We start from the raw sequence: 26,769 nt of genomic DNA, 5'->3' as shown, positions 1-26,769 counted from the left end.
ATTTCATGTGGAAATTAAAAAAAGCATTTAATAGCAACAAAAAGGAAAAACATAGTTCCCCAATAAAACACCATATTTAAATTTAAAAAGAAAAGTAAGAGCTTTGTGAAAAATGTATCCTATTGCCCTATTGTTTTTCTAGATAGAGTGGTGAAAATTTTATCAAGGATCAAGACCAGTCAGTGGACATGGATAAGAACCACCGATGTGTGTAATATTACTTAATGTTGTCCTTTTCACCTGGCAGACACCTTTATAGTGGGATTTGAGAATCTCTCATTTTGAAAAGATTACTACTTCAGCTGCCTGCTGCTGTTCACAGAGCAAATGATGGTTGAACTCTGGGCAGGCGAAAATTCATTTATTTGTCCTGAAAATATTTAATGATGTCATTTTATCTCTTAAGATCCAAATCAAATAGAAAATGTAAAACAATAAACAGAAGGTGTCGGGTGTCTGGCTTATAAATCCTTTTAAGAAATGGTCCACAAACAGTGCATCTGAATTAGTTGGTGATACTTTTAAAAACAATGAAGGTTATGGAGCCACACCCAAGATCTGTTTAAATCAGAAACATTAGGAGTAAAGCCTAGGAATCTACATTTGTAACATGCTCTGCAAGTGATTCTTATACACACCAAACTTTGAAAATAACTCTTTTGGATGACCCCAGATGGACAAGATCATATCCTGCTCTGGGGGCCAAATTAAGTTATTTTTGGCTGCATTTTGAAGAATGGGTAGGACTTGAGGATTAGAATTGGAAGGAAGGGGCATTCTTTTTGGAAATAATGACATGAATGGAAACATAGAGGCAGGAGAACAAATTGTATTTAGCAAATGGTGAGGAGACCAGTGTTGTTGGAGACAAGCTATAACGTAGGGGAAGAGCAAAAAGAAAAATGAAGAAGCATATAGGAATGACATTGCAACTGACTGTCCCACTAGAAAGTATCTGCTTCCCATACAACAAATAAATAGAAGGTTCTCCAAGTATAGGTGACCTAAGCAAATATAGTAAACATTACAGGTTCAAAGATGGGGGAGATGTGAGAATGGGGGGTTCCGTAGAGCAGGCACTCCTCTATTTTCAATTATCTGTTTACTTATTAATATTCAGCTTTGATCCAAAAATTTAGGAACAAGCTCTGACAATCTAATTTCATTAACAGAATTAATAAATGAGCTTTGTTTATGTGTCTGCATTGTAACATCCTCAGATAAAGCAGTGCTAATCAACTGCTGTGGTGGATAAAGATAAGCACACAAAGACTGTGATGTAGTTTCCCTCCCTTTTTATAATTAACTTTTGAATCTGTTATGCTTTTCAAGGTCTAAAATAAAATAGTAGGCAGTAAATGTTTGATCATCAATTGCATTTAATAACACCAATGGATATTAGATCTTACTGTTCTATTTAATATTTTACTTACTTTTTATTTAAACTTCAGATTCTATTAGATTCTATATTTTCATGCTGTTTCATTCTTAAACTGCTTTCATTCCCAATTCAGGGATATTTGTAGATTCTTACTATTTGAGTGCATGAGTTAAACCTTCCATCTGCTGGCTCACTAGGACGCCTGTCCACCATGAGACCAATCCAGTGCTGAGCCACAAGCCGCAGCAACTGTCATGGTGGAAGAACCCTATGGCCACATTTTGATATTTTTTTCTTCTTGGCCACTTCTTTCATCAGATGTTATTCTACAGCTGCCAAAGTCAACACTGCCACCACTGTTCATGGCACACAACTCTAGACTAGTTTGAAATTAGGTGTTCATGTTCAAATTCTGACCTGATCACAGGTCATGGGCCTAGTGTGGAAGAATAATTCAATGTCATGTGGTACAGAACATGCCAGCTATATAAGCAATCACCTGTAAATAACTCTTGGAACCCTTTGGAAAGGAGTTGTGGTCATGACAGATTACATTACTGACCTTTCCACTACAGCATACTATTCAGTACAGGGATCTTTTGACACAGGCAACCAGTTTATAAAACCAACATACAATGTGCTTAAAAAGATATTCAATTTATCCATCCTCAAATGATGAAGGCTTGATTCTGGAAGCTTGACCATGAGTGACTGAACTCTGTTGTAGAGAAGTTGCACCTTTCTGATCTGAGTCATAAATAGTGGCATAGGATATGATTTCAAGTTCAAATTTTGCAGCATTGAATTCAAATTTATCAATAAAATATATAAACCCTTCAAGATGAAAAATCTGTGTGAAGTTCAACCAGTAGACCATAGCGAACACAAATTGAATATCCAAGCCTGAATGCAAAAGTGGTTTCATAGCTCCAGAGCTTTATCCTACAAACCAATAATAATAATAATAAAAACTATGCAGCTGGAGTGGTCGGGTCCTCTTCATCACTGCCAGGGATTCCTAGCTGGTCTTATTGCAATACTGGGTTCTCATAACCACTGCCACTAAGAGTGGAGCTGGAGGCATAAGCAAAGGACAGACCAATGTCTCCAACTCTCTTATACCTGGGCACTGAGCCTCCACAGCACCCACAAACAACCCAGTAGCCCCACGAGATAGGGCCAATGCCACAGCCCACAGGCTATGTGCTTTTTATGTTTTCTGTTTGCAATCGCACTGCAAATTACAGCGCCTTTTTTAATGTTGTCATGACTGAAACACTGATGAATGATTTGAAGCCATTTCCCAAGAAGCATGAAGAAGCTTGTCATTCTGGCTTAACACCCAAACTTGTTTGCAAAAACTACTTTAACCTTCTAGTTTTCTCTAGATTTTCTCTGTCCAGAACCCAACAATCAACTGCAGCAATCTCTCTGTGTCTCCCAACATATTTCTGTAATATTCCCCCACAAGGCATGGAACTTCTCCATTTCCACCCTCCTATTTTAGGGAAATATGAGTTTAGAGAGTTGATAGAAGCCTCTCCAAAAGAGTGGTTTCTTCCTTGGTTCTGGTATATTTTCTTGTCCAAGAATGTCCTTGCCAGGCAGATCATTTCTCCTCCTCTTTCTCTATGCAGAAGGAAGGCTAAATGACTCGAGGGAAGGGTCATAGCATTTAAAGTCTGGCATATGGTTGTGAGTGGTGTGACTGGGGAAATGTTATTCAACTTCATTGTACTTCAGTTTTCTCTGTAAGACTAAAACTGGGGATTAGAAATAGCTAATGCAGTGTTTGGCATGGAGCAGGTATTCAGTGAGGGATATATATTGATTAATATATATCAGTAATGAGGAGTTAATATATTGAATATATATATGTATATATATATATATAGCACCTAGTGATCAGTCTATCTGGTTAAAGCCATACCATTGGATACCTCTTCTTGGATTCCTATGATAAACTAGATAGATAGATAGATAAATAGATAGATAGATAGATAGATAGATAGATAGATAGATAGAGTAGATAGACAGGTAGGTTCAAGAAAGAAAAAATTATTTTTAGAACAGATGGGAAACACCTGGAAGTCACTGAACCCCTGCCTTCCATGGGTCTATAAAATAAGCCATCTTAAGCCAGCTGTGGGATGGATAGAGCCATTGATTTGGTCTGGCCCCTGAAGCTACCCAGAAATCAGAGTTGAGCTAAAAGAGATACTGAAGAGTTAGCAAACATTCCTTCTCCATCTTAAAATTTGACTGACTGTGGTCTGGCCAGTTAGAACCCAGCTGGAAAATGGAAATATCTCCTAGTATATGAGGGAAATATTCTGCTTCTCCCTGCAATGACATATATTATAGATGATATACAGGCATCATATATATTATACCCCCCCACACACATTTACACATAGTAGAACAATAGTCAGAGTTTTTGTCATTTCTTTGCCAAACTATCTTCAAAGTGCCTTAGAAACTGAAAAATCACTGAAATGTAGTATTGGGAATCTGACCAGCTAGATTCTAACAGTAGCATACTGGTAAACCTATTCTCTTGAAAAAAAGAAAAAATGGTTTGTAGTGTTTGCTGATTTCTGTGGTGTAAATATTCCCACAGCGGCTGATTTCAAGCTATCAACCTGACATCATCAAACACAGAATTGGGAAGAGAAGAGCATAGCTGGCTCTTGTGAGCTGGTACAAGCCAATTCTAACACAGTAGTAGTTCTAAAATAAGACATGTGTTTTGTGAACCAAACCTTACTGTCTGGGTTTTTATTTTCTCATACATACATCAGAGAAATTAAACAAGACTAAAGTTTTTCAATTTGGATGTTAATAATAATTATACACACACACATATAAATATATTACACATGTGTATGCACACAAATGTGTGTGTGTATATACACACATATATATACACTTACGTTCTTTGCTCAAAGAAACTTGAGAAACTGTAGATTAAAGAAAATTAAGTAGATTTCTTTATAGCAGGACCTCTTAGAGACTTTAATGAGGTGATTATGTAAGAGGAAGCTATAGTATTTAGCTTTTCCTGAACATTTTTTTATGGCATAGGTGTTAACAACAACCAGACCTCTGTGTTTGATATTTTTGCAGCTTTGAAATCCAATTTTTGAAAAAAGAAAAAGAGGCCTTAAAAAGTTACCACCCTCTTCCCCATGCACACTTTCCAACTCCATTCCTCACTTTTAAGTTAGGGGAGCTAACTTTTATTGCGTACCTACTAAGTGCTGCATCTGAAACTCAGCTATACCAAGGTTTTCTACCCTGAAAGACAGACATTATCTCCTACTCAATTTCTATATTAGAAATCTGAGCTTCACTAGATAATTTAGCCAAAGCCATAGTTTGTTTGGAGTGAAGGAGGCAGCGAACACTGCCAGTCAAAAAGTACCTCTCCCAGGGAGCCTATTTAGAAACAAAAGTGAAATCTAATTCACATTCACATAACTGCAATCGATCTGGTAGGTGAAGAGCGATTTTAGCAATAGTGACACCTTGTGGCTTTATCTGCCATGGCTTATTAGCCAGGAAGGCTAAAAGAGAGATTCCTTTCCAGACAAGTCACCCACTGAGAGCAGTGGAACCAAAGTGAAAAGACTGCTGAGAATTTTGCGGGGTTATCATTTTGTTTTTTCTGAAATAACCTGAGATAAAAGCATCAGAGCTGTCTTTTGTTCCTCCTTTTCTCTTATCCTTAGTTCTTTTCTTGGATTCCTATGATAAACTAAGAAGCAAGTAAGTATACATTTATATCCTACTCCACCTATATCCAAAACAAAATAGTCCATTTTAAATGCAAAGGTGACTGTTTATTATACAAAACACTAATGGCCTTAATTTCCATGAGACTTGCAGTTTCTGGGAGGCTCTCTATATTCTTTTCTTGTGTTTTCAGAGAGACTTCAGATGCTGCCTAATAAGATGAAAAAGCAAACACATTTTTCTAAAGCAGCCAAAGTGCTTTTAGGTTTTTAGAAGATAACAGGGCTGCTGTCAAGTCATTTGAAGAGACATCTGGAAGGCAATTTTACAAAGATGAGGGAAAATAGGAAAGCCAAAACTGGACAATAGAGTAGAGAAAGAGGAAGTTAAAAAAAAAAAAAAAAAGACTTTTACCAGCCTTTTATTATAAGACCAAGAACATACACTGGATTCTCAGATTTCACAAGAAGCCAAAACATTGTTTAAAACTTCCATTTGGAATTCTAGAGTGGTGAATTAAGGATGCATGTGAACTTGTTGCAGATTTTCAAGGGTTAAGGCAGTGGGGAGAGAAAAGGTTTAAATTATGCAGAAGCACCATGACTCAGAAAGCAAAATAAAGAAGTGGAAAATGAATGTTTGTGACTTCCATTTATGTCATGCTGCAGGCACATCAACTCTCTGAGCTTCTGTTATGCTACCCACAGAAAAGAGATAAGTACCTAGAGGGAGGCAGGACAGTCACACGAAAGACCAACTCTAAAGCCCTTTGTTTAGCTTGGTGACCTGGTAACTGCACCTGTGCTCTGTCTCCTTGGTTGACAGGGGATAAAGATGGTGATGGGAGCTCAGAACAAGGGAAAAAGAAAATAGGACTTAAGGGAGATGTAGAATGGTTCAGAATGAAAGAATGGGATTAAGGGAAGCAAGCAAAAAAGCAAAGAGGGTTTGTGAGTACTGTCAGAGACAAGAGACCAACGAAACTATTTTCTCCAAGTAAGTCTTGCCTCCAATTATCTGTAGAGAAATCTGTCCTCAACATCCCTGGATGAAGGAGCCGGGGGCAGTGAGCAGAGGAAGTTGAGCAGGGATTCCATGTTTCTGAACTGTTTCTCATATTCTTTTTTTCCACTAGAATATTCTTCCAACTCTCATCTCTGATTCAAAACCTTGTCTCTCTAGTAGCACCCCACATGACTAGTAAGCCCTTTCAAAGGGGTGTGCACACCATTGGATACCACTTCTCAATAATGGCTTGGCAAACACTGCAGAGCACCCACTGTGCACCAGACAGGCCAGCAGCACCTGGATGCAGAGGATGAAGTCACAATCCCCTCAGCCCTCCAATTAGCAGCTCACTCAAGAATGCTCTGAATCTCCTTCCCATTCTACATCACTGCATCTCTCTTGCTGTGCTTACTATTGTTATTGGAAACAATTGCTTTCTTCACAAGACGGGTCCTAAACTACACGGGGGTAGAGACAATGTTTCCATCTTTGCACCTCTCTCTGTACTGTCCCAAAGCCATTGCACACAGCAGATGCCTCCTGAATAAATGATCACGTATTTGAGTTGAATGCCTGACTGACTGTGAGGTTAGGACTTGCTGTTGCTTCCATTCCCAAAGTGCTATGCTCCAACCTAGTAAGATAGAGGTAGTGATTTTCTGATTGGCTTCTGGCTAGGGAAGGCTAAGGTTCAGCCAGCAAAGAGATTTAGCAGGAGGGCCAGCCAAAAGAGTGCACCAGGGAAATGGAGGTCTGTGGGTAGACAACATCAGATTGGTTAGGAGGCAAAACAGAAAGCGAAGTGGACCCAACCATCCCACCACAAGTGTCCTGCCTGCCCTCGAGCTAGATCTCAACATTCCTTTATTCTTCCTGTCTCCAAACCTATTCCTCATGCCCTAGCCCCTCTGGGCAGCTCTTCTTGGTGGAGTTACAACAGCTGCTATTCTAAGTACAGGAAGCTCTCTTGTAAACAGTAATTTGTTCATATCAAATGTATAGGACTAGAAACAAGGTAATACATGATAACTTTAATTAACACATTCTCAGATAAGACAGCCCTATTTTGAAACAACAAAAAGAAAAAAAAATCTTCATAATTCATCCTGAGGAAATAAAGCTCCTTATAACAAAACAACCAAGTTATCTATCAGAAGCTGCCAGGACACTGCCCCTTAATCAGCAGGAATGGGTGGCCAAATGCCCTGTGTGGATGCAGAGCAGCAGCCAGACCGGCTAATCAGTAGATCCCCGACGTCGCCTCACAATGCAACGTCTACCCACGGATGCTTCTCTGACCTCAGTTCCCAATCTGGTCTCCTCACTTCTCTTTTCTGTCATTAGAAAAATCCAAGCCAATAAAGATATTTCATTTTCTTTTTTTAAAAGAAAGGCATTTCAGAGATTGATAGTAGAGAGACAGCAAACAGCGAAAGACCCTGATCTCCTCCTACACTTTCTGCTGTGCCTCGCTGAGCTATGAAGGCCAAACTCATTTAGTCCCTTTCAGGCAGGCCATTTCCCTCAGGATAGCGAACCTGGTATAAAGGGGTGTGGAAGGCCAGTGTTCAGTGATCTCCAGGTACCTGAAGAAGTCTGAGTCGCCTACACCAGTCACCTCCGCCCTGTGCTGACTTGTCCAGCTGTTTCCTCCATGACTGAGTGCAGATGACATTGTTCCCTTTCCCCATTCCAAGGTTCTCAGAGGCATTGCCTATGGTTGACAGAACATTTTGTACCATTTTAATTGGTATTTAAGGATATTTTCAAGCTAGAGTTATATAGTTTTCCCTTTCTTTGCAGATGTCCTATAAGGCTATTTCTATGTATCTTATTCATTTTTTGCTTGTAAATTATTAATATGAATGATAAATGCCCACTTTAGAAAAATGTGAATCCTAAAAAATAATACAAACTGGTAATAAAACTCCCAAAATCTCACCATTAATTACTAAGCTACTAAGGTTTCTGTAATCCTACTTTGAGGCATCCATTCTGTCTCCCTTTCTCTCTCTTCCTGAATACAGCAAAATGGACAGATTATTCTATCCAATCTCTATCTCATACAGATTTTCTCAACTGCATTGTATGGAGACAGAGGAATACAGAATTGAGCACCAGGAAAGTTTTAGGGTCCTTTTATTCCTAAGGCCTCCACCATGAACTGGGTTTATGGAGAAGCCACTCCTCAACACAAGTACCATTTAGGAACTTCTTTCCCTATTTAGGTCACCTTCCTACTGGCCTCTTGATATCAACATACAAGTTGTCAGAAAACAAAAGTACCATGGCAGAAGAAAGTGACAGGTGCATAAAGTACCAAAATATCTTAAAGTTTATCAAAAATCCTGCCTCAAGTATGGAAAGTGCAATCCATTTTCCTTCCCAGGGAATATGTGGCAAAAGGATTTTCTTCTCAAATATTCATTTTAAGATAAGGAGCAGGGAGACAGAGATCTATATGCATTTGATTTGGAATGGTTTCTTTGAAGGTTATTTTGGTGGAATTGTGACTTTAAATCTATGATATCCTTTTATCAGAGCACAATGAATGAATGTAAATGGCAGGTAGTCATTGGCAGAGAAAAATTTCCAGTTGTCAGAAAAGGAAAAAATGTGCAGAGATACACCAGAAGAGCAAGTTGGGTAACAGTGGAGATGCTTCTCTTCCAGTTATCTCTAAAAGGAAGTTTGGTATCGTGAGGATTTGGATTTGTTCAGCCCTTTTTCATCAGTTTTTCACATTATCAAGGAGGAAAAGTAATAGAATAAGTCCTCTGCTGGCAGCCTTCCTATCCTGTGGCTTATTAGTGTGTATGTTTCACTAGTAGGGCATAGAGTAAAGATTCTAGGGAGGGAACACAGGAATAAAGTTAAGGAAATAAGCTTTCGGCATGTCTGCCTAGGGTTGAAGCCAGCTTCCCCGTATACTTTTTGAGTGACTTCACCAAGTTCACTGGTCTGGTCTCATCTATATAAGGATAATAAAATGAGTTCTTACCTTATAGGGACACTATAAAGATAAAGCAATGTACTAAATATCTTAAACTGAGTGTGTACTAAAAATTTAGTTATATTCTAGAAGCTCTGCCAAAAACTAAAGGCAGAAACTTAGGTGGTTTGACCTCTCCCCGATCCTCTTCAGCCCAAGGTATTGCTTTTAAGGCCAAGAACTCTCATGTATTTAGCAGGTACAAATTTTGGTCCACAAACTTGAGTGTGCATGAACTCTTCACCTTGTATCATCCTTCAGAGCAGTAGGAGTTTTGTATCAATTATGACAGGCTCTTTCCCCTTGGTTACGGCAGAATCTCAAAGATTTCTGTGGTACCTGGAGGGGATGAGCTGCTGATGTCCATTATATCCCGGCTGCTACTGATTCCTGATGGCTGTTGCCTACTCTGGTCCTTTCGAAGTTCCCTGACTCGCTGTGTCCCTACCCATGTAAGTAAGAGAATCTTAAGCTAATGCTCTGAACCAAGGCGCCAACATCTACCTCCTGAGATGCCCCTTGACTCAGAGGAATGAGCCCTGTCTCATACCCTTTGCCCCCTCAAAGGCTTTCTCTCCTATCACCCTCCTAGCAAAATCTCAACTGATAAAACTTTCCCAACAATGTGCTTTGGGATTCTTCTGTCTTTCATCCTACTCAAATTCTGGCTGCAAGGACTACACGAACCACAAAGCCTGGTAACTTGCTTCAAAAAAGAATGGAGGCAGGAAAATCTTAGGGATAACAAGAACAAAGTAGTATTTCAATAATTATTCTGCCACAGACACAGGATACCATCAGTTTTCTTTAACGCCAGGGTAGTCAAATGGGAATTTTGTTCCTGCTTCATTCAGCCTTGAAAAAACATATTTTAAGAAATGTAGTATGAGAATTATTTGTAAGTGTAATTATTTAGCCACATTTCTGCCTTATGGGGCTCTTCTATCCATGAAATCCCCACATACAGGGGCAATTCTTGGCCTCTGCTCCCTCCTCCCTCAGCCACAAGTGCATTTGCCTCCACCTTCTAAGAGCTGTTTCATAGCTCTCAATGCCTGGAACAAATGCTTTCTCCTCCATGAAGTCCTTTGTGATTCTTCACACCCTCCTTTTTAATTCTAATGAATCACTTCCTTCTCTCACAGCACCATATTTATACCACTACTCAACAATTACTTCTTCTGCATTTTGGACTAGTATTTTCTGTTTCTGCTTTCACAGGATGATAAGCATCTTGAAAACAAGTTAGGGTAGTGACAAATAACTTACTCCTAAAAAGAATTTGAGTCAATTTTAATTAAAGTAATGATGTAAGAGAGAGACTAGGTTGCAATGAAAGTCTAGTAAGTTTCTTTATGTTTAAAGGAGAGAACACAAGAGATTTTTTGATTGTTTGCTTTGTTTATGTTTTCAGGGGGTTTTTGTATAAGACAATAATTCTTAATTCTTGTTGCATATTAGTATAAGCTACGTGATTTTTTTTTTAAGTAGCAGTGCCCAGGCCCCACCATCAGAATTCTGATATAGCTGCTCTGAGGTGGGGTTCAGGCATTGAAATTTTTTAAAAGCTTCCTATGTGATCCCAATGTATAGCCAAGGCTGAGAAACTTTAGTAGAGATGAACTCCATTGTCCTGCAATTTATGAAGTGTTTTCAATTGATGTTTCTTATTCTCCTATCTCCTCAATTTCCTAATTTATTTATCATCCTTTTGTATTACATATATTTTTGTGAACCACCTCAGATTCTTTTGAGAATAGGCAGAGTTTAAATAAGCCACTAAAACGGTGAGCCAGCAATTCCCAATAATCTCTTCCCAGTATACTAAGATGTTTCCATCAAGTCTATAAAACTTATTTTAATAAGTTTTTATTCTATAAAACATATTTTGAAAGAACATTCATTGCATCCTCTCCCCACAACTCATACCTCAAATGCTTCCTTTAGCTAAAGAAAACAGCAAAAGAGATTTTATTTTTTTTAAAAAGACATATATGAAAACTTCAAAAAGTTTGGGTATCTTATAAAACTTGCTTAGGTTTCCCAACATTCTATTAGTCTAAAATTCTGAATGTAGAGCTGATTAAGAAAAAAGAGTTCCTTAAGAAAAAAGAGATTTTTACATCAGGATTGGATTATTGAAATAATAGAGCCACAATTCTTTTAGGACCTGAAATTGTGAGATTGAACCAAATAAAACTGAATCATATGTTTTAAACTATATATTTGGTCAGAACTCTCTTTAGTGTAGCCAAGTCCTTTGTTCATAATTAAATATTATGATAGAATCTACTATAGTTTTATCTTAGTTGAATATGAGCAGTTCTATTAAGCAATTAAGGCACTGAAATTTTTCTAAAATAAGTAGAAAAATTACATAAAATCTTCCATAATTGATCTGATTTAATTCCATAGTACCAAAATTTACCACAATAATTGTATCAGGTCATAGATGAAAAGACTGCCTCTTAATCATTTCAAAACAATAGTAAATATCAAAGATCACTATCCTGACATAGCAAAAGCAAAAACTGCTTTCATTGAAACTTCGAAGGGCACAAATACTCCACTTATTCCAGCTTATTTATAGAAATTTATTCTCTTCTCTACTTAGTTTTCACAGAACTTCTAATACCTGATTTTTTGGCTTCCTTCTGGTTTCACCCTAAAAACCCATCAGAAAATAAATCTTTTATAAATTTAACAAATTATGTTTTTCAGGACAAAAAAATATAATGAGAAAAAAGGGGACCATTTTCCCACCAAATAGCTCTGAGGCATGTAGGAGCCAACTTGCTCATATTTCAGGCATGCTGGCAAATTATTAGGTTACATGAGCTGTTACAATATCTTTGTGTTATGCTCTCTCCATTAATAAAATAGAAATGAGAACAACTCCTGCTTTCCTCTAGCCAAGACGGAAGTTATGAGATATTAAACTCTATTCTTTCTGTGAAGAGAAAAGGAAGAGCTGTCTATACTCGTTAATCTATACAGTAGGAACTTCACAAATACCTAAATTATATATGTTAGAAATTAATAGAGATTTTTAAAGCTCATTAAAAGCTTCCTGAAGTATGGACCAAATTTTTACATATGTAAGACATTATATTTTAAATTAAAGTAGCAAACTCAAAGATGAATTCATTTTCCCTCCTGTGTTCTATCTCATAACCTCTGGGATAAAGCACATTTTTATTTCCCTGAATTGCTTTTTTTTTTTCTTAATTGGCCTCTCTGGGTAATTCCACGGGATAAAACAGAAAATAGTCTTTGGGATTAGTAACACTGAACAGGTGCGAAATGTACCATTGAAAAGCTAGTTAAACCTCAAAGGTGGACGCTCCAACTATAATTTAAATGAGAGACACACAGCCTCATCAGTGCCCATATGTTGGCCAACTGGGGATGCTCTTATCAGAGCAATCTTTATAAATGTAACAAGCCTGTTTCAATGCTACCCACAGCATGAGGCTGCTTTCTATTTTGCATTGTAATAGATTATACAGCTTCAATTTTCAGTGAACATGCCCTAACATATTGGGTCTCTCAGGAGACATAGCAGCGGCATTGACAAGGAGGGGCAGAGGGCTAAGCAATACCATGCAATATTTAAAATGTTTTTTTTTTTTTTTGATAACTAGCAAACTGTGATTACCAAATAGGATGATTCACCACTTCCTGCTGTCAGATATAATAGCATCTTCTATTGTAGAAGCCTGTTACAGAATGACCATCTAAGTATCTTCTGAAAGATATGTGTGTTCTCATATTGATCATAAGATACAATGTTTAACTTGTCATATATGAAAAAATATTGCTGTATAGCTTTTCTTTTTAAAGAGTGGAATAGGGTAAGGGAGAATGTGGCACCAAGGGAGCAAGGCCAACACTGTACCACAGATCACACTAATACCTGCTGATGTTATGTCACCTTTGTCAGAATGGTCTCCAGGTAGTTACTGAACTAAGTGAGAAACTATAGTGATCAACAATTCGAATTTGTCCTAGGACTCAGGACTTTCAGTGCTAAGATTGAGAAAGCCCCAGGCAAAGCAAGGCCAGTTGGCAAACCTCCTAGAAACTTGTCTTTCACTTACCATCAGTGCACACTTTGATCTGAAATAGCATAAAACCATATATTAACTACCCAAACACTGACAACTTTGCTGGGACACACATGTGATGGTATTTAAAAGAAGACAGAATGATGATAGACTTTTCGAGATTACCTACACACACACACACACTACACACACGTGTGCACACACACACACATATATATATATTTTGGTAGATGGAGTCTGGCTCTGTTACCAAGGCTGGAGCACATTGGTGCAATCTTGGCTCACTGCAACCTTCCACCTCCCAGGTTAAAGCGATTCTCCTGCCTCAGCCTCCTGAGTAACTGGGACTACAGGCACGCACTACCATGCCAGGCTAATTTTTGTATTTTTAGTAGAGACAGGGATTTCACCATGTTGGCCAGGCTGGTCTTGAACTCCTGACCTCAGGTGATCCACCCGCCTCAGCCTCCCAAAGTTCTGGGATTACAGGCATGAGCCATCGCACCCAGGCCCTAACCATTATATCTCAGCAAATAATTTCTTGATCATTTTCTAAATGTTTGTATGAGAATTAGGCACTATGATCTTCAAGATGACTGGGAGGTCTTGCCAATATGATCTCATACCAGACGGTAGGAAAATCAAAACTGTATTGGGTTGGGTTTTACTAATCTCAATCTTGATGGAATTGTTGATGTTACAATCTTAGCAGAATGTAAGACCAGATATCACAGATTTTAAAATTGTACTGCATTGGACTAGGGTATTCCAATAGGATTTTCCTTTTGGAGGCCATGAGGCAAGGTTACCCATTGTGAGTATCCAGTATCCTGAAGGAAAGGGGGATTCCCAGGGTCAATCACCCTGAAAAGCAGCAGCTCCAGACAGAAGAGGAAGCAGGCAGGGAAACAGGTTGTGAGGCACCCTAAGGGCAGACATGATCTGAGTGAGACCACATTTAGCACTAATCCAGGATGCTCACCTTCTAAACCCCCAGAATCTTTAGTAAAATCTTGTAAAACACCTGCAGGTTAGTCTAAGCCAGACTACACAAAGTTAGGGGAAGGGGCTAGCACTGTTTCCACACTTGGAATCAAGGGTTAAAACAGTGTTTCTCATCTTTTTTTTTTTTGTTACCAACCCTCTAAGAAGCCTTGTTAGGCAATTTTCCCCTAATCGCCTCCCTTTATGAAATTTTAATATTACAGATAGACTGTATATCTCTGTTTACATACCCATATGCACTTCTGTGCTTTGTACATAAAAAGAGTAAGATATTATCACCCCCCAAGAACCAATTTTCACCCCTGTGGGTTTGCTGTCACCCGTATTGAGAATGCATGGGTTGGGGGGCAGGATAATTGCTCCAGAGACATTGCATTCTAAGAATATCAAGAGGTGACCTGCAGTGGAGCAAGTAACAACTCACTGGGCAGAGTAGAAAACAGAAGACTGATAAAACCCCAGAAGACAGCCTTGAGTTGTAAAGTACTTAAACATTCCCAGGCAGAACTTGGTGAGAGACTGCATTCCCTGCAGTCAAACTTGATGACAGTTCTAAGTTATCAATAATATGGTTATTAGAAGAAATGTATTTTCATTTTGTCTTTACAGGCTGGTAAGCCTAGGGAACATTTGGCTTACAAATGTAAATGGGATATATTTTTGACAAAAATTGATGAAACTGGGACTCAATGCTCTCAGTGAAAATGAAACATCATATAAACTCAGCTGTACCAAAAAAAAGGCATATATGTAGAAAGGAATGAAATAATGGCATTCACAGCAACCTGGGTGGAATTGGAGATCATTATTCTAAGTAAAGTAACTCAGGAGTGGAAAACCAAACATCATGTGTTCATACTCATAAGTGGGAGCTAAGCTATGAGGATGCAAAGGCATAAGAGTCATACAATGAACTTTGGAAACTCAGGGAAAAGGGTGGGAGGGGAGTGAGGGATAAAAGACTACAAATTCAATACAGTGTATACTGCTTAAGTGATGGGTGCACCAAAATCTCAGAAATCGCCACTAAAGAACTTATTCATGTAACCAAACACCACCTGTTCCTCCCAAAACCTATGGAAATAAAAAACAAAACAAAACAAAAAAAGGCATGTATGATGAAATGTAAACAGAACATAGTGATTAAGTGATTAGTACTTCTGAAAACAAAGCAAAAGTTGTCATAATTGACCAAGAGCAATCCTATAGAGTGTTTCCAGTGCTAGGGCTTGACTAATGTCATGGTAAAGATAGTCAGAAATAATAATACAAAAGTCAAAATGCCACAGCTAAGATTTGTGTATTACAAACTCTATCCACCTTCAGTCTTTTGCATCAGAAATTGTGTTGTCTGCTCTGTGGGAAATAGCATGTTGCATAGTGGGAAATGGATTGTGCTGAGGAGATCTGAGTTCTCTTTCCAGCTGTGCGACCCTGGGCTCCTGGTTCTTCACTTGCTAGCTGTCAATTCGCTAGTCTGTAAAGTGAGGGGACTAAAATAGATGGTCTCTAATATACTCTTCCACCTCTAACATTATTTAAAGATAGGAAATTACATACTTTGCTTTCCTTTCTTAAGCAGCTAATATTTGATGAGCCTTTAAGTAGCTACTAAGCATCTCCCACTTTCCACATTGTAGTAAGTACTGAGTCAGGGTTGGATTAACATAATTCATTCAATGTTATCTCCTTTTTCTACTCAAAAATATCACAATTTATTGTATACAAAATAAAAGGTAAGACCTTAAAAGCAAGTAACCCAGAGAGAAGCATGCAGTAGTGTAAATTTATACTAAAAAATATCAGATTTTTCCCTACTAGTAGGGTTGGCAAATAGAAAGGGAAAAAAGACCAGGAGGCTCAGGACACCTAATCTGGAAGAAGGACATGTGAGTAGGAGAGCAACTACCTGGGAAGCCAAGGCTGTTACTGATGGTACCCTTGACTTAATACACTTGGATATATCCTGAGCACCCCAATAGGCTAGTGTGACTTAATGCTTGGGCATGGGTTTTATGATATCAAAATTACCTAAAGATAGAGTCAAACCCTTAGCCACTGCCTTAGTATGAAAAAAAAAAATGACAGGAATTGGCTTCAATTGTTTAAAACATGGAGCACCGAGTCTATGATTGACAAGACCTTCGGGAAAATAAAATATATCCACAAGTTTTGTCACTTCAAGCTTTGCTTGTTCTTAAATAACACTAGTGAAAAATTTCTTATGTAACACTAGTGAGAGTTATGTAGTTTGAGGAAAAAAATTTTCTATTGGAAACCAGAAGTTCCAAGTAATAGAGATATTATTTTTTGATTTTGAGTATTTTTATTGGTAAATACACCACTGGTCAGATTTGAGTTAAAAACAAAAACAAAAACTTGATTTATTTTGTTACAATAAAAGCAGCAAAAAAGTACTATAACTACTATCCTGCTTTTGTATAACTCTAGCAAATGTAACTGAAGAAAATACTTTCACTTTATTTTTTCTCTGAGGAATGAAGTCTGCAGCCCACCATTACAGCCCATGTTCTGAAACAACCTGTCACTGAGCTCTGTGACCTCCAGCCACACAGAGCTGCTTGCTGGTTCCTCCATCTATGGCCTATGTTCACACGGTACAGTATGTACCTCTTTGCACTTTATGCTGCCACTAGTCACTTAACTGTCTGTTCCCCGCTTGGACTGTGAACTCCCAAAGGTAGAAACCGTAATTATTCATCTTAGTCTTCCTAGCATGTGGCACAACATCTGCATAATGTATGTGCTTGATTAGTGTTAATTGAATGAAAGTAAACTACTTTTATTTTCAGTGGCCTTCTAATTATGTAAAGCAGTATAATTCTAATGAATACTAGAGTCCTAAATGTAACATAACAGTGTATCTCTGTGTTTTAGACATTTTAAAAAAAGAAGTGAATTTTAGTGAAGTACATATTTTCTAATTATGTAAACATAAAATGTCCTCAAATTACTCCAATTTTCTCATGCTCTCTTTTATGTGAGTATGTAGGAAAATGGGGCCTCCTGTTATTATCTGTCCTGTTTGGTTTTAATTAGCGTTGTTAACATATAACAAAACATGCAAACATAGGAACATCTAGATGACTATAGCTTTCATTTTTTATTCCCATATTTGGAGGCACATAGATGTAGCCACTTGGTACTTAAATATTTCTTTACAAAATATCAACAGACAGGAAAAAATGTAAATAGAAATGCTATTAATTTTAATGAGAGCTAGCTCTAAAAATCCAAGATTAACTCCATCTCAAATACCATAAATAAATACTTATTTTTCTGGACCATTGCTTATCTGGAGCCAGCATCAAACGCAGAGCTATGACAAATGTCTTAGGACATTTTCCTGAGTAATAAATAAGAAAACAAATATACTGAAGGACAAATACTAACTCTATGATTCTTTTCTTCTGCCCTTCACTTGACCAGTTCTATGTAATATGTTATCTTCCATAATATCCATGCACAGATTACACACGCTATTGAGAGGTGACAGCATGCTGGCAGCCCTTGCTCGCTCTGGGCACCTCCTCAGGCCACGGCACCACTCTGGCTGCGCTTGAGGAGCCCTTCAGCCCCCCCACTGCACTGTGGGAGCCCCTCTCTGGGCTGGCCTAGGCCGGAGCCGGCTCCCTCTGCTTGTGGGGAGGTGTGGAGGGACAGGCGCCGGGGGAATCCGGGCTGTGCATGCACTGGCAGCCCAGTGTGAGTTCTGGGTGGGCGTGGGCTTGGTGGGCCCCGCACTCAGAGTAGCCAGCTGGCGCCGCCGCCCGGGGCAGTGAGGGGCTTAGCACTCAGGCCAGCAGCTGCAGAGGGGGTGCTGGGTCCCCCAGCACTGCCAGCCCGCCTGCTCCACACTCGAATTTTCATGGGGCCTCAGCTGCCCACCCTCAATGGGCTCCCACCAGGCCTCGGCATCCCTGATGGGTGCCGCCCCCTGCTCCACTGCACCTGGTCCCATCCACCACCCAATGGGGGAGTGCGGGCACGTGGCGCGGGACTGGTGGGCAGCTCCGCCTGTGGCCCCAGCGCCGGATCCACTAGGCAAAGCCAGCCGGGCTCCTCAGTCGGGAACAGACTTGGAGAACTTTTATATCTAGCTGGAAGATTGTATATGCACCAATCAGCACTCTGTGTCTAGCTCAGGGATTGTAAATATACCAATCAACACTCTGTGTCTAGCTCAAGGTTTGTAAATGCACCAATCAGCACCCTGTGTCTAGCTGAAGGTTTGTAAATGCACCAATCAGTGCTCTGTGTCTAGTTAATCTAGTGGGGACTTGGAGAACTTTTACGTCTAGCTAGACGATTGTAAATACACCAATCAGCACTCTGTATCTAGCTCAGGGATTGTAAACGCACCCATCAGCACCCTGTCATAACAGACCAATTAGTTCTCTGTAAAATGGACCAATCAGTTCTCTGTAAAATGGACCAATCAGCTCTCTGTAAAATGGGCCAATCAGCAGGATGTGGGTGGGATTAGATAAGGGAATAAAAGCAGGCTGCCTGGGGCCAGCAGTGGCAACCCCATGGGTCACCTTCCACATGGTGGAAGGTTTGTTCTTTCACTCTTTGTAATAAATCTTGCTGCTGCTCAGTCTTTGGGTCCGCACTGTCTTTTTGAGCTGTAACACTCACTGCGAAGGTCTGCAGCTTCACTCCTGAGGTCAGTGAGACCATGAATCCACCGGGAGGAATGAGTTGAATGAGTAACTCCAGACGGGAGGAATGAACAACTCCAGACGCGCTGCCTTAAGAGCTGTAACACTCACCGCGAAGGTCTGCAGCTTCACTCCTGAAGCCAGTGAGACCACGAACCCACCAGAAGGAAGAAACTCTGAACACGTCCAAACATCAGAAGGAGCAAACTCTGGACACACCATCTTTAAGAACTGTAACACTCACCGTGAGGGTCCACGGCTTCATTCTTGAAGTCAGTGAGACCAAGAACCCAACAATTCTGGACACAGTTATGTACTAAAGAATTGTGATACAGTTTTGAAATATTGTTGATAATCCTAGCTAAATTTTTAGACAAAACAAGCTCAGGATGGCAAGCAATTTCATAGATCTCAAAAAGGTCGTGTTGAAGTGAAAAACTTCACTTTTTGGAATCTGTTGATTATTTTAAAATCTGTTGATTATTATATGCCTCAATCCATTTCTGAATATTAATGAATTTTAATAAAGTTATAATTGCCTTTGTTCCAATATGTTTATACTTTACAACTCTACTTACATGAATGCTCAAAGTAGTTTACAATTAAAATATTTATGTGAGACTGTTAACTATAAAGTGAGTGAGAAGAGATAATCATGTAATTCAGTGGTTCTCAACTTGGAGCAATTTTGCTATCCAGGGGACATTTGGCAATGTCTAAAGACATTTTTGGTTGTCACAGCTGGAGTTGAGGGAGCTGGATGGGTGGTCTGTTACTGGTAGATAGAGGCCAGGATTGCTTGTAAATGTCCTACAATGCACAGGACAGGCATTCCTCCTACTTCAACAAAGAATAATGATGTAGAAAAAGGAACAATAATTCAACCAGAAACCAGGTGTAATTAACATTACTAAACATTAAAGTTATCTTTTGGTTTATTTTCTGGCAAATCACAATCAATAGAAGATACCTAACAATAATTTTGCAAAGATTATTGAAGTGTTCTCTATATACCTGGGTTTTCTGTTTGTTTTGTTATTGTTTTTGGGTCCTCTGCAAAACCAAAAACTCAAAAGTAGTTTGTCAGTTGTGACAATACCATGGAGCCAAACTAAGGTATTTTAAGAGTAGAACTTATAAGTGTATAGTGATAGTTCTCAAACTTTAATGTAAACAAGATTCTCCCAGGAAGCTTGCTTAAGATACAGTTCTAGGAATTCTTGTTAAGAGATTACTATTTAATAGACATCAGCTCAATTGACCACATTTTGAGAAATATTAATTTAGTAGGACAAATGATTAAGTAAGCCTTGCATCAGCATTTCTCAAACCTGGACCATCAGAATTACCTGGGGAATGTCTCCAGAATAGAAATATATAAGTATTCCCAGACTTTCCCAGAAATTCTGATTCAACAGGTCTTGAAATGGGGCCCACACAACTATGTATATTTTAAATCCCCCCAGTTGATTATATTGATGAACCAGGGTTTAGATTAGCTACCATAGATTATTACTATAAAATATTATTTGTCCTAAATTCATTTTTGCTGGAAGCTAGATGAAAGTCTTTTCAAAGCTGGATTTTTCTGGACAGATCTTGGGCTAAGTGTAGGGCAGGTTTTATGTTTAGGTTTTAGCCCCAATTATCCAGCTTACTAGCTATGTAATCCTGAGTACTTGACATCAGCTCTCTGAGTTTCTTCTTTGGTAAAATGGGAATACTGCCCACTATGCAAAGGAATTTTACAGGTTGGATAGAAAAGTGCCTGGCATAGTGTAAACACTCAATTAACTTGTAAACTTTAAAGCAAGATAGATATCTATACACTTATAGATATAGCTTGTCAGCTATTCCAGAATCAATATTAACACTTTGCATAAAAATTAAAGAGCTTAGAATTATATCCTTGCCTAGAGAGTTATGCCCCTCTATTAAATAAGTTGGCTATCAGAAGCATTCCACAGAAATACTCCAATATATTTACAAGTCAATTTGTATACTTCAACTTCAGTAGACACTGTGGAGAAATAAGCAACAGGTAGACTCTAAAATGGCCTTTAACTATCCCTACCTCTTGGTCATCACAACCTTTTTATTATCTCCTCCCCTTGAGTGTTGGCTGAACTTATTGACTCACGTCATATGAATAGACTATGAAACAAGTGATAGGATGTCACCTCTGCAATTGGATTACAAAAAGATTGTGGCTTCTGTCTCTAGTGTCCTCTCTTGCTCCCTCACTTACTTGCTCCAATAAAAGATAGCTGCCTTGTGGAGAGGCCCATGTGGCAAGGAACTGATGCCCCTGACCAAAAGGCAAAGAGAATCTGAGGCCTGCTAATAGCCACATGAGTGAATCTGTAAGTGGATCATCCCCTAAGTTAGCCATTAGATGAAGGCAAACCACACTGACCATGTGATTGCAGCCTGATGAGTCTGAGGTGAGGCACTTAGCTAAGCTGTGCTTGAGTCCTGGCCCACAGAAACTGAGAAACAATGTTTATTGTTTTAAGTTGCTAAGTATTAGGAAAATTTGTTACATAGCAATAAATGACCAAAACAAATGACATCAACATTCTGCTTATAAATTCAAGGATGTGATAAACATTTGAAAAAAGAAAGGTCACTATGAAAGAGAATGTATTTCAAAATATACTTGGATAAAGTCAAGGAACCATCATGGTAATTCATATCATTTGGCATATGAACTTTATTATTCACAAGCAAAATGGCCTGTACTGTATTCAGCAGGTCTAGGCACAGCTGCAGATATAGCTGATATGGAAGTTTTCTGCAACAATTCTTGTGAGTGGCCACAACACAAGAAAAGGGTTGGTTCTAAAAGTGGCATATAATTGGTTAAAATCACAGTGATTTCTTAGGAAGTGAATGGCCAAGTTGACATTAATATGAAAGTTTTGAGACCTTGTGATCACAGAAATTCTGAGGTCACGTAGTTTCAACAAAAATCCTAAATCACAGAGGAACTGGCAATTTAAATAGGAAATTAGTTCACAACATTCAGAAATGGCTTCTATGAAATCCTTGACTAGGAATTCCTTTCACTATCCTAGAATTGGTTTTGTTAAGACCATAAAGACATGTGTCACTTACCAGGCCAGTTAGCACACTCTTTCAAATTGGGTACTTTCCTGTGGAAAAGCATAAATTTTCCAGTGGTAATTTGACCCATATGGGCTACCATCCCTGAAAGTAAATTTACACTTGCTTACAAGAATTTTAACTAGGCTATCCTTGAGAATGCCTCATTACCTTTATAGCAATAATCAACTGAAAGGATGATCGAGGCTGACCAAAGAGATCTGGCTGATTTGCTCCTGGGACTTTATCTTCCACAGAGAGGCCAATGTCAAGTGCTCAATTATAATTTCAAAATTAGACAAAGTCTTAAAAGACAGCAGGCATATACTCTGAACACTGCATAGCCACACGGATCATTTTACCCAATTTTAACATAAAATGTCTTTTTTTTTTTAATTTATGACATTAAACTACAGGTGGTTTCTTCCAGAAAGTAGGAGTAGAGGTTTAAAAAAGTCAGACTAGTCAAACTACCTTTATGTGTTTCCCAACTCCATTATATAATTTCTATTTCCATTTCAATATTACCTCACTTCTCTAAGTGTTTGTTTTTCACCTATAAAATTGGATAACGAACAATATCTACTTTGTGTCATTGTAAACAATAAATGAAATAACCTAAATAATGTATTTATTATAATTTTTCTAACAGAGCAACTGCTCTATAAATGCATGTTATGATAATAAAAGTAAGCATTACTCTACATCATCTCAGATCAAATAATACGTGGAATTTAGTGTCCTTTCCTTTTTGACCAATTGTGATGTTGTTGTCAGAACATTGATGGAAAATCATTTGAAACCTAGAACTTCATGAGCTAAAGGATCATTCAACTGAGAAGGTGATGAAAGGCTTATTAGACATACAAAGACACTCAAAGTTAACACTGAAAGTCTCTTTCTGAAAGATATACTAGGTGATATACACCAATTAGAGAAAAATGAATTCAGGAGAAGCAGAGGAATGAAACAATGACATGCAAAAGCTAGTAAAACTTAATTCTAAATAAGTATTACTTTTTAATCAGTGTGCTTAACAAGTGGATTCTCTGTCTCCTTTATTGTAATTTGATTCATTCATGCATGAAGATCAAAGATACAAGCCAATATAATTCATGAAGAAAAATAGAGTATTGATATTTTGGGGGATGTTTGAAATACAAAAACATAAAAAGGAAAGTTAACCAGAACCCTTGCCAATGATAGCCTTTAATATTTGTGACCATCTTTTTATGTTCTGTGTATCATTTTAAATAACTGGGATTTATGTCATACATTCTATGTAAAAATGAATTTCAGTAGCCACTTGGGAAAAAAATAATCCAAAGAATATCAGGCATGAGAGGTAGGAGGAAGAGATGAGAGAAAGGAGAAGGAAATAAAAGCATATCAGTCTCCTGTTGAGAAAGATGACTTAGGTGCTGGTTAAATATTCACATTGAATATAAAGTACAAATTAAATTTTGTGTTCTTAAAAGTTAGATTTTCTACTATAAGAAAGATAGTAATAGTCTAGGATATAACTACACAAAAGATAAAGGCTTAGGAAGTAAAGATCATATGTGTAACATTAAACCAATAAAGTTAAAGTGAAATGCACGATATACTGAGAAAGTTTAAATGATAAAAACTATCACAACATAAGTAGAATACCTAAGTAGACCATAATCAATCAAATATATTTAATATATTACTTAAAACTATGTCCTGGCCCTCAAAACTTACTAAGACTTAATTCTTTTACAAATGATATGTACCAAACCTTCAAGGAACATGGAATTCCCAACTTATACAAATCATTACAGAGTATAGGAAAATATAGCAAGCTACTAAATTTATGATTCACATAAAACACTGGAGTCATATATAGCTAATGATAGCACATAATCATCTCAGATAGCAAACTATAAGATAAAATCATTTATGTACAAACATTGATAGCTTGTCTAGAGACTTGCATAATTAATTATAATATAATAAGAAAATCAATTATAATACAATAAGTATAATAAGAAAAAATACGTCATTTCCGATAGACACAAAACTGACAAAATAGCTAGAAATAAAACCATTTAATTTTTTTAATCCATGGGAAAATATAGAATGTTACTGAAGAACCTTTAAAAACCCTTTAATATATGAAAAGATATTCCATATTTATAGATGCATAAACTTAGTATTTTGGCTATCAATTCTTATCATATTAATATATCAATTCAATGAATCCCAAACAAAATCCCAATACAATTTTTCATGGGAGTTGAAAACATAATTCCAAAATTCATGTGTAGGAGTAAATGCATAATGATAGATGAGACAGTGTTTAAAAATAATGTAAGATGGCTTTTCCCTGTTTGATATTAAAGTATATCATAAGGTATTGTGATTAAAACTGTGTGGAATTGGCTAAAGTGTAAACAAATACATCAGAGGGATTAAAAAGATAATTCAGAAATTGACCCATACATATTTGGGAAATTAGACCATGATAGATGTAGCATTTCATATTAATGGAGAAATGACAGATTATTCAATAAGTACTTCTCAGATGATTGCCTAGTTATTTCAAAAAAAAGCAGTTATATTATTCCATAGCAATTATAATATTAAGTTCTGAATGGATTAAAAATACCTAAATATAAAAGACAATATAATAAAATAATGGAAGAAAGTATAAATGATTATGTTTATGTCTTTGAAACAGGAAAGATCCTGGGACAAGCCACTAAAAATTGATAAATTTGGCTGTATCAAGTGTTAGGATTTCTGATTGATAAAATACAATACTAATCAAATAAATAGATGTGGACATTCTAGGAGAAAATAGTCGCAAGGTAATAACAAAAGATTTTCCATCGATAATATATAAAGAATTCCTACAAATCAATAAGGAAAAGATAAGTAGTGCAATAAAAAATTAGCAAAAGAAAGGAATGATCAATTCATAGAAGAGAAAATACATATGGCCAACGCAGGTACAGAAATGTATTCAACTTCACTAATATTCGGGGAAAGAAAAATTCAAACAACATATTTGTCTACCAGATTGTCAAAATATTAAAACATTTAATGCTATCAATTGTTTGTGAGGGTGTAAGGAATGTGATAGTCTCATACGGTTTAAAATTTAAAATATGCATAACACATTTCTAGTAGCAATTGAGCATGTACCCTAAAAATGTACTGTGCCTGGGAATAAGGTGGCTTGAGTAAAAATGTTTGTTGCAAAAGATGGAAACAACCTATTTCTTAGGATTACCAGTATTATATCAATATAAGTATAAAGCATCAATTATTAGTATATCAATATTAAGAATTCAGTATTAGGAAGCAGTTAAAAAGGAGGATTTGGACTAACAGTGAAATGTGTAAAAACCCTTTACTGAGTTATAAATGCGTGTTTTAGAATGGTATTTATATCAATACAATTTATATTTTGCAAAATCACTGATCAACAGTATTTATTTTTCATAGATACATGTGTCTATGAATACTTAAAAGGATCTGTTGCAAGGAGAAGCAAACTATGGCTTGCCTGGTTTTGTGAGGTCTGCGTCCTAAGAGCGGTTTTTACAATGTCAAATCGTTGGGGGAATAATCAGAGGAAGAAAATATTTTGAAGCACATGTATAAAATTCCAATTTTGTTATGCATAAATAAAGTTTTACTAGAATACATCTACAATCATTTGTTTACATTTTGCTGATGGCTGCTTTCAATCTCCAATGGAGGAGTTGACTAGTAGGTAACAGAGACTATAAATATACTTGTAAATATTTAATTAATTAATTAAATTAGAATTTCATTAACACTACATACATGCCTAAAATATTTACTCTCTGGCCCCTTACAGAAAATGTTTGCTGAACCTGAGGGATAAGCACAAATTATAGTAGCCAAAGAGAGCTTTACCTTAGCAGTTGGTTTTAAAACAGTGTGAATTCAGCCTGGGTGACAAAGCAATACCCTATGCAGAAGAAGAAGAGAAAAGAAGAGGAAGAAAAGGAGAAGAAGAAGACAAAGAAGAATAAGAGGAAGAGGAGGAGAAGGAGGAAGAAGAGGAAGAGGGGTAAGAAGGAGGAGGAGGAGCAGGAGGAGGAGGAGGGGGAGGAGCAGGAGGAGGAGGAGAATGATGTTTTCTCATTTATTGGTTGGATTTCTGAAATAAACCAGTCTTTAAAAAGAGGGAAATCACTCAGATAAGCTGAAAATGTATAGGCCCAATGCAACTTCCTTTGTGGCTTGATTCAAGTTATATTATCAACAAGATCACATCTGGGCTCCACTTCCCTGGGCTGTCTCCACTAACAGGTCCAAATTTTTTCACAAGAGAACTGCCAACAATTCCTAGGGCTTTGGATTCTCCATTTGAATCCAGAAAAAGAAGCTAGCATCTTCATCCCAATAATCGTACCCAACACATTCCAAGTTGGGGAAAGACACAGATGGATTGGTAGGGAGGGGCATTTTCTCATTACCCTTGTTTAGAATTGCCAGCAGGTGGTGATTTAAAACAAAACAGAACAAAACAAAAACGAAAATGTGTAGTTTCATTATTGCTTTTAAATTCTCCACAAAGAAAGCACTTCTTTGTTGTCTGCACCTGGGCTGACCTCTGCTGGCCTGTCTTTGGTGAGCCACTGATCCTAGAAGGAGCTTGAGACTCACTCTAGAGTACTGAGTAGTTAGGATCCCACAGGTGAACCAATGACTGAGGTGGGAAGATAGCAACACACCATCTTAGGCTTTGACCCCTGTAAGGCACCTGGACCTTGAAGCTAAAGCATTCCT

This window comes from Pongo abelii, chromosome 6, assembly GCF_028885655.2.
Source record: "Pongo abelii isolate AG06213 chromosome 6, NHGRI_mPonAbe1-v2.0_pri, whole genome shotgun sequence".
NCBI classification, from domain to species: domain Eukaryota; kingdom Metazoa; phylum Chordata; class Mammalia; order Primates; family Hominidae; genus Pongo; species Pongo abelii.
This window is presented reverse-complemented; position numbering follows the sequence as displayed.